The 15,017-nt window shown below is 41.1% G+C and overlaps 1 long non-coding RNA gene across 2 annotated transcripts in view; it reads right to left on the reverse strand.

Moving 5' to 3' along the window:
- LOC109197583 (uncharacterized) overlaps positions 1-14,250 on the reverse strand; it is a 34,379-nt gene extending 20,129 nt beyond the window's left edge. The window contains exon 1 of one of the 2 annotated variants that reach the window (XR_002058644.2): positions 12,769-14,250. This is a non-coding gene — a long non-coding RNA (uncharacterized LOC109197583). Of the gene's footprint in view, positions 1-784; positions 1,111-12,768 lie in introns of those variants that run through there. The other variant, XR_003219033.1, reaches the window with a different exon arrangement.
- Between the last annotated feature and the right edge of the window lie 767 nt (positions 14,251-15,017).

Genomic DNA, 15,017 nt, shown 5'->3' on the forward strand with positions numbered 1-15,017 from the left:
GCCAGAATTCAAACCGCACCACACGGGGGAAGGCTTTTTATTTCACATTTAGCAGAGTGGCTCCTTCTCAAGGGCGAACAGACATTTTGTCTGCCAGATGCCTGCGAATGAATTTATTTTGCTGTCAGACTATCACACAGACTCTTTTAGTGCGTGGGCTTTCTATTTATTTATTGTACTTTTTTTCTTTTCAAATCAATTTAAAGCTAGTCTACCTGAAGTTAAACCAATTGTTCTCCCAGTTTCATTTCACTATCACAAAACATCACAAAATATGTAGTTTTTCTTTGGAGACACAGCGTCTACCAAGATTAAGACGTCTCATCTGTGTGTAGTAAAACATTTCCCATACCCCTCTCAAGACAAACCCTCGACTCATCTCCTTAACTATCATCTGTAATTTTCTGTCCAATTTATAAAGATAATTGAGGCATTTTTCTGTTTTCATGCTCGGGTGCTAATGTATTTTTTGTTTGTTTGTTGAGAGGCTTAGAAAGTGTCTGCTCCGGATTTCAGTACATAAAAAATACAGTAAGTTTCTAACTTAGATAGAAAATATCATCAACTTTAAGATTAGGTTAATGTTGGATTACGTGTCGGTCATTACTAACTTTAATTTAGTTCCAGTAATTCCTCTAAAAGTTTACATTTTTGGCATTTGAAGCCACACAAACACTTTCTTTAACTTGAGTATATTGTGTTCATGTTTCCAATTACTTTTCTTCCTAGGATACATTGTTAGACACACTTCTGCACATGGTTACTTAGTGAGATTACTTCTCACCTTTGTTACCATCCGTCCGTCTATCCATCCATCACTGAGGTGTTCCCAAGCCAGCTGAGGGATAACCCTTAAGCAGGTCTTGGGTCTCCTTCCAGTCACACCCAGATCACTTCACATAGGAGGTTTCCAAGAGGCAGTGTAGTCAGAACAACTTCCTCTGTTCCTCATCTGAGTTCATCACCCTATCTGTAAAGGAGAGCCCGGGCGCCCCCTTCTTTCGGTCACAGCCCACAAGGCGGATGGTGTGAATGTAGATTGACCGGTAAATTGATAGCTTTACTTTCACACCAGTCTGTCTCTTGCTCCTTCCTTCCATCACTCATGAAGAAGCCCTAAAGATAGTAGATAATTCCATAAAAGTTATGAATAGAATAAAGGTCAGCGCTGGCAGAGTCCAACACCTACTGGGAACACCTTTGCCTTACTGTGGAAACAGGTTTTACTTGACCTTAATATGTATGCTCTTAAGCAGGGGTTAATTAAATAACTGACCAGGACAGCTGGTTGTCTGGGGCTAAACAGAAAGAATACCTTAAATGTGTTAACATTATCTTTAGGTAAAAGATATTTAATTTTACATACCGTCTGATACAAACACATTAGATGGACTACAATTTGTCTCCTGCCCATCAACCTAAACCAGTCACGACACAGCCGCCCCTACCTCAACCTGGTATTATCAAAGGCTTCTTCCTGTTAAAAGAGAGTTTTTCCTTCCCACTGTCACCAAGTGCTTTCTCACTGGGGTCACCTGGTTGTATTAGTCTTCATTGTCATTGTAGGGTTTTAATGTTACATTGTGATTTTGTGCTATATAAATAAAACAAAATTGTATTGACTTAGAACACAAAGACGACTTTAATGCAACAAAAAGAAGAAAACCTCTGATAGTGCAAGAAATGTGAGTATATATCAAATTTTTACTTAAGAGTAGAGCATGAAACCTGACAACACCTGGGCTGTGGGTTGTACACAGTACTGTGACAGCACTGTCATGACTTCAACAGGGTTAGTGAAGTTGCATCTCGAAGTCTCGGGCTGACTGTCACCAAGTTGATGGAGACACCACGGGACATGAGCAATCCTTGGCTTCTCTGAAAGTGTGTCATACTTTATTGCCCTAATGGGGACTATACTTTACAACACGAACATCACATTGTAGTCAAGACTTGAAACTAGAAATTAAGACGAAGAGAAGAGCTACAGAATTGATGAACTGAGCACCAAGTAGGGTAACTTTCCTCAAAGGTTTACAACAAGAGTCGAAACTAACAAAGAACATAAGCTTGAGGCTCCCTAAAGTTACATCTGTCTCTTACATACAGTCTGTAGTTGTGGTGTAACATCGCATGAAGAAACCAAACTTAATAACAATGACACAAAATCCAACAAAAGGTAGCCATGCAACGAGACAATTGAAGATTACAAAAGCCTGATTCTGAAGGCCACTTATTGTGCCTCATTAGGTAGAGTGGATTGCGTACTAATAGGAAGGTAGATGGTTTGATCCCCAGCTCCTCTAGTCAGCTTGTCAAAGTATCCTTGGACAAGATACTGAACCTCGAGTCGCCTCTGATGCATCCGTGTGAATGTGCGGAAAAATGTTTAGTGGCTTGTATGAATGAGTGAATGAAGTTTGAAGTGAAAAAAATGAATAAATAGAAGTGGACTGCGCTCAACTAGAGTAGAAAAGGACCAGAAATGCAGTTGTGTCAATGTGTTAATGCAAAGACTTCATTTAGAGCTACATTTGATCTCTTCTCTGATGTGACCGCACATTTTAAAAGAAAACATCCACTCTGTGGTAGTTTGTAGGTTATTATTTGGTATGAAATGATGAATGGAAAAACACCCAAGCAGTACAAGCAATTTCCATTTCAAAGACTCCAGTGCTAATTTAACAATTTAGGCGTCGGGTTTGTCGTTGCTTCTTTTTCCCCTTTGTCAACAAATAATTTTTGTAAAACTGGTTAACTTTAAAAGACGAGTTTGTAAACAAACATATATTATCCTCATAGTTGGTCTTTATCAGTCATGATCAGTGTTGGGCAAGTTACTTTCAAATAGTAATTCAATTATAGTTACTAGTTACTTCTTCAAAAAAGTAACTGAGTTAGTAACTGAGTTACAATATTCTAAAAGTAATTAATTACTTGGAAAAGTAACTATTGCGTTACTTAAAAAAAAAAACAAAGAACGTTTAACCCTCTGGCGTCCAGAGTATAATTGGCCATTTTTTTACTACTCTTGATTTTCTCTCCACATTTTACCTTTAAAAACTATTTATTTGCCTTGTTTGGTATCATTCTTTTTAGCGCAACCTCACGTGCCTGAATTTACAGTTATGTTCTCATTTTGTCATACTGTATAACCAGAATTGATCTAAAATCAGACAAAAAACATAAAATCAGAGTAGAAAAAGTTATATTTTTACTGTAACAACCATAAACATGTTTAATGAATCATATTTTATAACTTCAAATGCAAATATTAATTGTCAATTTTAAAATCCTATGCACAAGTTTTGCAAACAACAAAGTTATTTGCATCCATTTACCTTTTACCCTTTTTTTAAATAACCATTTCAAACTATTTACAGAACAATCAGCTGTTCTTCAATAAGATGCCACAAATTATTTGTGCCACTCCAAAAAAATCATTTCTGTCCACTATAAAGGAGAACATCACAGCCTGATACCTGCAGGTCTGACAGCAGCAGGTGTATCACTGCTGTTTCTACCTGGAGACAGCAGTCGCCTCATTGTTCTGACACACAACACAAAACTATCCACAACACTACACACTAACTACACAAGACAACACATTAACTACACACTCCAAACACGCTAAACGTCACAAATCTCACATCTCAAAACTCGCTCTCTCTTTCTCTCTCTCTCTTTTCCTGCTCTCTCTCCCTCTCTCTTTCTCTCTCCCTCTTTCTCTCTCTCCCTCTCTCTTTCTCTCTCCGTCACTCCTAAAACTTTTGTTTTGTTTTGCTCATAAGCAGAGAGTGCTTGCTAGCGCTAACGTGGCGAAACTATTGAGGAAAAAACGCCGCGTATATATCGTTTATCATGACTCTGGTTTTACGTGGCCTATCGACACAATTTATAAACTAGCACCTTGTTGCTTTGTCTTTAAGTGGTCATGTGATTGGCTTACCACGACTACTTTATTCTTCCTCAGTCAAACAGCAGCACTCATGCGATTGTTTTGCCTCCTTAGCTCCAGGTGTTGTGCTAGACAGTGATCGTGATTACCGTCCGCGGGAGCGCGCAGCTGCTTAAAGCTGTAGCGCCCAGATTACTTACAGCTACTTCCTGCAGCTGATATAAGATGCGGTGAACTGAACACGGCTTCAACTGTTTGTTGAAAAATAGTAACGGACCGCGTTACCTTGTTAGTAACTGTAACGGCGTTGTAACGATAGGAATAGTAATTAGTTAGATTACTCGTTACTGAAAAAAGTAACGCCGTTAGTAACGCCGTTACTTGTAACGCCGTTATTCCCATCACTGGTCATGATGTACACAAAATACTCTCTGCCATCACTGAGCATTTGGCCAATCTCGGTGTCAAGTACAAGATTACAATAAAAAGCATTGTCAGTCGGAATGGGAAGATTACAGGAGTTAGAGGAGAGTCAATGATCTGCTCGACAGGCGAGCTTTATAAAAGCCCCTGCCATTCTTTCAGGCTGTAATCATTCTCTGTGCTCTGAGTTTGCTGTTCTTGCTTCAGGGTACCTTTTATGGGCGGCATAGAGTAGCTAGAAATTGGTACAATATCTTTGTTCATCCTCTTTTTTTTCTCCAGTGAAACTACTTCTGAGAACGTTTTTTTCTATCTAGAATACTTAAAAAATATGAGGTATTTTTGCGCTTCTCACTTTAAGAGTCTGTCTCAGTGCCAATTTTTTCTTAGTTTCTGTATAGTTTACCTGTTTGGTGAACCTGAACCGAAAGTCACAGCAGCTAAAACCCAAACGTAAAACATTATAGACATTAGGAGGTTTTATACAGTCAAATCTTGATCACGGGGTAGTAGGAGTTGTTTTTTTTTTCTCTTTACTGCACAATATCCTTCCTAAAACACAAACATCCAGGAGTTGTTGTATAGAAGGACTGTGTATAAACTGTTATCCTGACTCCACTTTTTTGAATGTACTAGCTTTTATGCTGCTAGCATGCAGGTTTTTAATGGAAGAGACCCGTTTATGGATGAGCTTAGCTGGATTATCAGCTAATGCTAGCAGGCTTGGTTAGCATGCTTCAACCATAAACGGCACAGTTGCAATGCACAGACACGGATACCTGCTAATTTTTGCTAATTAACAGACTAATAGAATGCCATAATGTCGCTTAGCCAAATAAAAACAGATACTAAAACTAAAATGTACATGCATTGGACAGTTTGATGGCAGTGTGATACGTCCAGTGGAAGCTTCAATACAGTGGTCTGACCTACTTTTAGAGCCAGGAACTGCAGTTTTTGGGAGAAAAGTGATATTTTGTGGTTAAACTTTAATGATGCTGCAAGTTTAAGACCTGTGATGTGCGTTTTTTCCTCGAACTCCACAATCTGTACTTGTGTTCTAGCTCAGTTCTTCTCCTGTTACTTTGCACTGTTCTGGGAAAAGTAATGCATGTGTTTTGTGCAATTTCCTGCATGAAACAGCCGTCATTTCCAGGAACGAAAAGATTTTCAGGGGAAAGAAAAAGTTTTCATTTTTCAGATACGTAACACAATGTGTTTTTGGATATCAGCAATGTAAGTATTTTAACGTTCAATCAAAACTATTAGGCAATGATCATTTTTGCTAGTCTTTCTCCTGAAGTAGTGTAAGTTCTGAAAAAACATCTCTCACACCTTGAGTCGGCCGCGTGTGCAGTCATTTAAAAGATGATATAACGTCTCTTAAATTCAATAATTGAAATGTCTCCAGAGTGCCAGTAGTGGGATGATAATGTTTAAACAGGCCTCACGCTGTAGCCGAGTGAGGCTTTTACAACTGACATGTGGATTTTAATATTAACCTTGCTGATTTTTTGATAAATACACCGGGCAGCTCACCAGGTTTTTTAAAGCAGGATCCAGACGAACAACCTTTGAAGGCTTGAATACGCAAATTATTATTTTTCTTTAACTGAATTTTAACAAATTAAAAATACACGGCCTGTGGCAAGAACAATGTATTGCCTGAAGCTGTGTACATCAAAGCAAACAGCTGACATTTGGGAATTGCTACCACTAGTTGCCCTTTTAAGCCTTTATTGTGATCAGAAGACTATTTTGAAAGCTAATTATTCTGAGTTGATATTTCTTTTCACTTTGAACTTATTCCAAGTGTTTGTTTGATGTTTTCTTATTCATGCATTCATTTTTTTAAGAACTTTGTTGGAAAGTTTGTCTAGACTTCCACATGCAGAGTGGAGGTATGCTAATAATGGATTTAATGGTCAGCGCTTTAACAGTGTCCAGAAATTCAATCTCAAATTCAGATTTTTTTTTCTTTTTTAATTGTCTTTTTTGATGTTTTTTGTGGTTTTTGTGATGTTTCGTGGGTATCAGGGTGAAATTAAAAATCACAAGCAATTTGATTTAAAAGGTTTTTCATTATTCTGCTTGAATTTTGTAGGTAAAAATGAACTGAATGAGGCTATTGCCCACAGCCATGGCACCCTAAAAGCAGAAATGATTTTTTGCACCCAGTACTCAAAGTGAAGGCGCTGAAAAATGAAGCCAACTCCTGTAGGTGCTACTTGAGTCCAGAACTGAGTCTCTCCCTAAAGACTCCCATGTTCTCATAACAAATGTAGTTAGGGTCCATTCATTTCCGCTTATCCTTTTTCAGGGTCACGGGGGGGCTAGAGCCTATCCCAGCTGTCTTAGGGTGAGAGGCGGGGTACACCCTGGACAGGTCGCCAGTCTGCCACAGGGCTAACACATAGACACACACAACTATTCACATTCAGTCCCACATTCAGACCTATGGCCAATTTAGAGTTTCCAATCAACCTATCCCCACTGACTGCATGTCTTTGGACTGTGAGAGGAAGCCGGAGTACCCGGGGAGAACTCACACAAACACGTGGAGAACATGCAAACTCCACGCAGAAAGACCCTGGCCTGATGGTGGAATTGAACTCAGGACTTTCTTGCTGTGAGGCAACAGTGCTGACCTCTGTGCCACTGTGCAGCCTTAGGGTAGTTAGGGTAATTTTTTAGTTTATTTTTTAAATTTATTTTTAAACCTCATTCACTCAATACAGTTAGAGCCATGGCCGCTTGTCTTGACCACCATCTGATGGTACTGATAGTCCAGCACTTCGAGACACTGGACCTCTTCAAGCCTGTTGGAGCATTTTTATTGGATTGTTTCGACCTCCTAGAGGTTTTTGTGAGTGAAATTCTAGTATTTTATTAGTCCCTTATTAGCCCATTGCATGCATCTATTTAAGTTCATCTGCCTGCTGCTGCACAACTGCAAGTGGCTTTGCAACCCACCCCCACCACAGCTCCTCATTTTTCCACCTTTCAGTGTTTTTTCACTAAATCAGACTCATATCTGTCATCACTGATGCCTGCTTTGTTCTGTGCATAACCATCCCAGCAAACAGAAATACCACAGATGGAAACAGCAATCTTCTTTTGACCACAGCAGTCCTGACTATAATGCTCTTTGGTGATAACACAAAAAAGCAGCCTTTCAAACATAAATCAGATTGATAGCAATCAGCTCAAACACCACAAAGGTGCACTTAGACATTCAAAAAATGTCCCCGGATTTAGAACTTTGTGGATCCACGATGTAGAAGTAAATAGCTTTTAAGCAAGGGTGTAACCGGCCCACTCATCTTCTGTACCACTGTGGTAGACTGGAGTCTGTTTTTCAAACTTGACATTTGCAGAAAGACTGAAAAAAATCTTTCTGTTGCCTGCCAGCGGTGTTGCAAATTCAGCCGACAATCGAGTCAAACAATCGTTCTGCCATCATTTGTTTTCTCTCCACTGTGAATGAAAAGGCTTGATAAGAAGGACCAAGACTGATAGGCTGAGCTACAGCATGGTGAAGGTAACTATTTCTTTTACATTTTTTGCAGAGAAGACATTTGGAGGTGTAGGAAAAGCATTTAGTGTTTATAACACACCTAATGATACCTGAATTTGATTAATCTGCTTCAGGGTCTTTGCACTGTTTCTCCTGAAGGACTGTCATGGCTGCTGAATACATCTGTGACATTGTTAATGTTTTAAGTACCACTTGAACTTGACAGCAAAAGAGATGAATAAAAGTCTCATATGTAACCACATCCAAGGCTCTGGGTTTGTGAAGGCTGTGGAAGCAAGTTTCAGAATCCCACTGCAAGAAAAATAGAAGCAGGCATTTCTTTGGCTCAAGCCTCTGCAGTGGACGTTGCATTTCTTTGTCCAGACTAGCTGCTGTTTGTTCTCCATACAGTAAACCCCATCACAGGTTGTTCCTGTCTGCAGCTGGTGCAGAGTATCACCCTTTTCTTGGGCTCCACTGTGGAAAAGCTTCTTTTTTTTAAAGATACAGTGTAGCTTCTCAATTATTTCTCCCTGATTATTCTTTATAGTAGCTGTTGCAGTTGAGTGTTAGTCATGGATATTTCTGGATTTACTGAGTTAGGGTTATGTCGTTAATCCCCCAACCCCCCCGTGAAGTGCAGCACTCACTGATTTTTTGCAAAGAGCATTGCTTTTGACTGTTCTAAGCAAGCGCGTAGCTTTGTTGTGTCTCTTCGATGTGTGACCCTTGTGGCAGCTGGTGCTGAGGTTCGGTGGGTGGGATGCTGTGATGACGCACTCCGTCGCAGGATTCAGTTTAATCGAATCTTTAACAAGGCAGGAATGCAGCAGAAATTGTGGCACTTTTAGTCTAAGGGCTATTCAAGCTACACCATATGCTTTTATTCTTCTTCTTCTTCTTTTTTTTAGCAGCCACACACCTCTCTGGGGCTTCATGCTGGGGGATGATGAGGGTTGGAGCTCGCTCTACAGGCCTCTATTCTTTTTTTGATTGGTGTTCATTTAGGATCTCCTGCAGAGATGAATGCTGCTACACGGCCACAAAGTCAGAGACATTTCTCACCGCCCTCCAGCTATTCCTTTTTTCCCCCTGTCCGGCCACCGCGCCCATACCGCTGCTCGTGTTTACTGAAGGTGGTGGGTGGAGTTCAAATGAACTGTCGGCTGCGCTGACTGATTGTGGCCATTTTAATAATTTAGCTTTCTTTAAGTCACCTTTGCAATCAGCGAAGAAGTCCTTTCCTTCACAATTCATTACATCATGTCTCCGTTGGACTTGCTTAGTTTATACAAATTATGTTTTCCAAGGTAGGGGGAGGTTGATTGGATTGTACACTTCCACAATTATATCAATGAAATATTAATCATCCACAGACACTTTAGGGACAAACAATCAGATGTGGTACATAAATTCATTTGTCTTGTGCACGTTTTTTTAATCTCTCTCGTTTTCTTTTGCAACACCCAGCAAATATATTTCCACAGTGGATTTTATGGCTTTTTACCTACAAGTTTCACTGCAGGCCCGCGGAAAATGCAGCACTCATACAGTGTAAGCGTGGCTGAATGTCAAGGCTGTTTTACGTATACAATGAAAAACTTGCTGCCGTCACATACTACATTCCATTCAGCTGATGGTGAAAGCTTTTTCTGTTACTCATCAAACCCAAGGATGTTACGTGACATATCGTGAGTCGGTTTTCTGCATTTTCCAGTCGGTTCCAAATTAAAAAACAACAAAAAAACACCTGCCTGCTGACAGAAATGATGCGTATTTGCTGCTAATTTGTGACAACAAACATGCTTTGATACAGACCCAATGAGGCGCCATTTTTTGAATGAAATTATAACGGACCTCGAAGCGTCATCTAACCATCTGTTCAAGAGCTATACTGTACTTCATGAGATAAGCTAACTCTTAAACACTTGAATTGGAAAAACTTAAGTCGTTTTGTAGCTACAGTTGACATTTTTTCTGCAGTTGGAAGCCGTGAAAACAACTGTAAGCCAGATGACAAGAAATATATCCAATCCACCTGAAACTCGGGTCTCCAGCAGAACACTTGGCAAGTCTGAAGTGGATTAGATGAACAGTTGTTGGGTTAGGTGAAGAACAGGTGGACAGACATACAGAGATTTGTCAGATTATTAGCGGGATGTTCACATAATTCAGGCATACATGAAACGATCAGCCACAACATCGAAACCATCTTGTGCAGCCTGCTTTTGTGCCAAAACATCTAACCTGTAATGGCACAGACACAGGGCATGATAATAGTATCCTGTGGGTGTTGGCAGTGGATTTTTACAGGCCTCCGAGGAATCCATTTGTCCTGGTCACCCTGCGACACTTTTGCTGTTGTGCCCTTGAGCCGATCGTGAATAGCTTTAGGACTGTGGCAGGGTGTGGTGTCCTGCTACTCTGGCCTATTGTTACAGGGGTGAGTGCTCGGTTTGTAACAATGTTTTTGTGGGTGATGCAGGTCTAACTAACATCCAGATGAATGCCAGGTTTCTCAGGAGACCATTGCATTGTTAGGACATGATCAATACTCACCACAGATTTTAATCCTGTGGCTCATTATTGCACAACGTATATTCATAGAGCGAAAAAGAACATTTTCACAGGACTTTATACACCCCATGATTCGGTAGCTTGTAGAACCTCCTTTGAGTTTTCTATGTGACTTTGTCAGTCTCTCACATTGTTGTCGATGAACATTGCTCCAGTTCATTGAGGTTTGTGGGCATCATCATTGCAACACTTTGATTTTTCTTTCCTTTTTCAGTCATTCTGTTGCTGTGCATGAGATTATTGTCCTGTTGCATGATTCAATTTCAGCAAAGGTTTAGTTGTCAGATAGACGTCCTCACATCTGACTTCAGAATACTTTGGTATATGGAGGAGTTTGACTTTGAGGTGCACAGGTCCTGTGGCTGGAAAACGAGCCCAAATCATCACCTCTCCATCACTGTGCTCGATAGCTGGTACAAGGTGTTTTTGGTGTTTTGGTTTTCACCAAACATGGTGTTGTTCATTATACCAAAACTCCACTTTGGTCCCAACCATGTTCTTTTTAGAAAGAAGAGGCTTTCTCCTGGAAGCTCTTCCAATCAAGCCATACTTTCATTTTTCTAATTGTTCATCATGAACGTTAACATTCAACATGCTAACTGAGGTCTGAGTCTGAGCTGTACTTCTTGGGAGTTTTTGCAGTACACGGGTGAAACTGACAGGAAACTGACAAACCCTCTGCTTTTATAAAGGTGCTCACGCTTGCTGATGATCGGTTAATCAAGGACATTTGATTATAAGCACCAACCTGCTGCATTCCCTCTTAATTCCTATGGAAACAGTAAGGCTGTACTTTCCCTGCGTCATTTTTTTCACATTTTCACTATGTCTGTCAAAATAGCTTTGTGGTAAACAATGTAAGCATATTTTATATCCGTCCAGGTTAAATTGTCTTCATTTATTTTACTTTTTACAGGCGGGGGGTAATGTGAGATATGAGGGGTGAGGAGTGTTTGTTGAACTGAACCAGGACTCAGCAACAAAACTCATGATTGATTAACTTGCTGTGTGGAGTTTCTGTAGCCTGCGGGGTCCAGAAAGGTTGGAGGGTTTGGCTGTTGGATGAGCCAAAACAAATCTGATTGCAGAACCCTGTGACATCAGTAATGCATGCTGGACTTTTTGTATGCTGCGCCCACAGCAAATTGTTACTGAGGTGCAGGCCAGAACACATGATAAAATAACTAAATCATGTTTTTGTCAGGCCGTAGTACAGATCACTCGTGTCCTTTCAATGAGGCATGCTTGTAGATGCGAGTACTATTTTGAGAATGAATATTTTTTTTGACGTATTTCTCTCCGCTCTCGCTCCCAGATTCCTCCCCTGTCATCGTGTTCGGTTTGTTTTATTGTGTTGTCTTGTCCATTAAGGAGTGCCTTGAAGTCTCAACAGCGGTCGTGACTTTGTTTGTAACCTTGTCTGAAAAGTGATGCACTTGCTTGAAAAGGCAGCAGTGCTCTCGTTGACAATAGAGGCGAAATAACGAGCAGGCTCTCGCTGCCTCTCGCCACTTCAAAACCTCACTGTCTAATGGGCTGGTGAAGATGCTCGTTTTTTTCTTTTTTCAACAAGGTTGCTGGAGGAAAGGAAGGGGGAGTAAAAAAAAACAGAGGGGAAAGCAAAACCGAAGGAGAGTTCACGGCCCAGACTCTCTCGTGCCCTTCTGTTTCTCCCCGCCCACCCTCTCTCTCCTCCTAATGCCTCCTAGCGCTTTCCAATCTGTTTTGCAGCCGGGCATGCTACTCCGCCACTCCCAGTGTTTATCTGACATCACGAAGAGTTTCGGCTTCCCCCGATTCGCTGACAGCCCGAACCCTTCAGTGTGCACACAAGCCAACTTCAGCAGATGACAAAGTGCTGCCCGGGCTGTCGGCAGAACCACGCGGCTCCCAGCATGCTTTGCCCTCAGCACGTCACCTACCTGGTCTGGCACAGACTCAGCCCGGGAGACCGCCTCATTATTCACTTTGACAGGGTTTTATGACCCAGCAGCTACACCCGGGCTTGTTCTGGGAGCACGAGCAGATGCTTGATTCTGTAGCTACGGCACTGTTATCGAACTGTAGATGGCTATGGAAGCATAAACATCTATAGTAAGTAAACAGCAAGGAAGAAACTAGTTAGTCGGGGGTTGTGATCTGTGTTTATTTTAGCACAGAGAAGTTGTTGTTGGTGCTGACACCACAGGTAGCATTCGAAACCTTACAATAAAACACAAATTTAAATTGGATTGCTATTCAGAGCAGGGTTAGTTAAGAAGAAAGCAGGGAAAGAACCTATTAATGCACCACACACATCTGCCTGTGGGTGCATACTGATCAGCAAAGCTTGACTGAGCACAGGATGACTCACCCAGGTCTTTATTTTGATGGAGCAATTCAGGGCCGCACTTGAAGAGCCATCCAGCCGTCCCTTTGGTCTCGAGTCTGTTTCCAGAGACGGCCTGTTGCCGAGGCCCGTGGCAGCACAAATTCCGAAATTTTTCCACAGGCAAAGGGTTTCTTTTCCTCCAACACATTTTCTCACCCCTCTTACATCAAATGAGGTTTGACCTTACCGTCATTGGAATACAAAGTAGGCGAGACAGAGGGCCAACTGTTTAAAGGCAGATCCGAATGGGGGTGCCACAGCTTGGAAACTAACAGTATCAGCACGCTGCACTCCCACTGATAAGCGCAGTCGGCTAAAAAAAAAAGAGATACACATGTTTACCATCACTATACTTTGCTGCATCAGGGAAAAAAACAGTAAGGACGTGCAAAATGGCTGACCTTCAAAATGCTGCGGCAGCAGGACAAATAATCCCGACTTTCTTATTGAGATCACCAAAGGCAACATCTGAAAGAAGGCAGCTCTAATATCTTAATAGAAAAAGATCAAAACATTCAAGTGTAGTTTGCTGAACTGAAATTATCGCTCTGTACTTCCATCTGCATTTCTCACTCCTTTTTTTTGAAACATTAACTTCATGCCCTTACAGCTAACTCATTTCTTGTGACGCAAGCAGGATGCAGAGAGGAAGGAAGTAAATACGGTGGAAATATCCTAATGTATGGTCTTAGTACACTTCCATATATTGCTGCATCATTTTGGCATGTGTGTGCTTGCATGTAGGTCTGTATCTGTAGGTGTGAGAGTGCCAGTTAAAGGAAAGGCCGATCGATCAGCGGGAGCTTAACAGCTTGACTCAAAGAGCACATTTCGACTTGCTGCTATGTGCTCTTCGGGATTTCTGTACCGTGGTTATTGTATGACTGAATTGTAAAGTCCAAACTTCAGACGTGCTGGCTGAGCCCAGCAGACTATGATCTTACAAAGTCTGAAATTTGCAGGGCTGCTTAGTTGAGGTGGCCAAACAAACCCATAACAAATCCTTCTAGAAACAAGCCTTGTCATCTGGCCGCTATCTCTGTAACTCCTCTGAGCGGCTATTTCAGGATAACACAACCCAGGCCCTAAATGACTGCGAAGAGAGCTGTTAGTTGATTTCAAAAAGAGCAGACCTCTTATGCTCATTTCCAGTTGCATAACTTTGTTCTTGGATGAGTCACTTTCCATGACTCACAGGTCAAAATAAAACTCATGTAGCTTATACAAGGCCCCAAAGTTTATTCACTCTGTTAAATCAGCAGTTTAAAGTTACAGTGTAGATTGCAGCTTTTAGTCCAGCAACAGAGATCAAAATGATTAAATTTATAGTGTACCCCATAACAAGCGTGGCTGGCTAGCATGTTTCTACCACTGTTTGGACCAGATCCAAATTGTTTAGCTTAAGATGTTTAGCTCAGATGAGTTGTTGATGATGCACTGAAATGTTGTTAAGTGCTACTCTTAGCCTCTGTTAGCTGCTGTTAGCATCTGTTAGCTGCTATTAGCCTCTCTTAGCTGCTGTTAGCCTCTCTCAGCGGCTGTTAGCCTCTGTTAGCTGCTGTTAGCCGCTGTTAGCTGCCGTTATCTGCTGTGAAACTGTCTTTAAAGTGGATGAAGTTTTGTTGGACTCGGATGCTTAGCGAATAACCTCACATAGAATGTGAGAATGGAATCAAACTGTTTAGCAGAGGGAAAGTGTGATTTTTGGGACACTCAAGCCTAACATTAGCTAGCGTGTAACCAGCTGTTGTTGTTTAGTCAGCTGTCCAGTGACAGGAGGGTTCCATGTTGAATCTGCTGTTTAATTGTGATAATTATGAGGAATAAATCAGCATGTTTTTGTGTGTTTGCCTTCAGTTCAGGAGACGATGTCCCTGCCAATGAATAATTAAAACAGTGATTATCAGCAGCATCAGTGCAATAACAAAATTGTTATCCATTTGAGCTGCTGACTGGTTAAAGGCATGGACGAATCATCTTTGGTGGTACAGAGTTCTCCATGAATTTCTATTCAGGATTCACTGCTGTTTCTCTCTCATAATGTCTCTGGTCATAATCAAATCAAGAGGTTATACATGACTCAAAGGATTTCTCTCTTGTCTGGGCTTTTGCTTTCAAGACAAAGCAAATTTGAATGAAATTGTAATACAGAGCTGTCAAAATGAATTAGCAGCAACTTTCCAGACATTTTGATTGTCATCTAGAGAGTTCACCAACAGATGAACATCATT

Source organism: Oreochromis niloticus, linkage group LG3, assembly GCF_001858045.2.
Source record: "Oreochromis niloticus isolate F11D_XX linkage group LG3, O_niloticus_UMD_NMBU, whole genome shotgun sequence".
Taxonomy (NCBI): Eukaryota; Metazoa; Chordata; class Actinopteri; order Cichliformes; family Cichlidae; genus Oreochromis; species Oreochromis niloticus.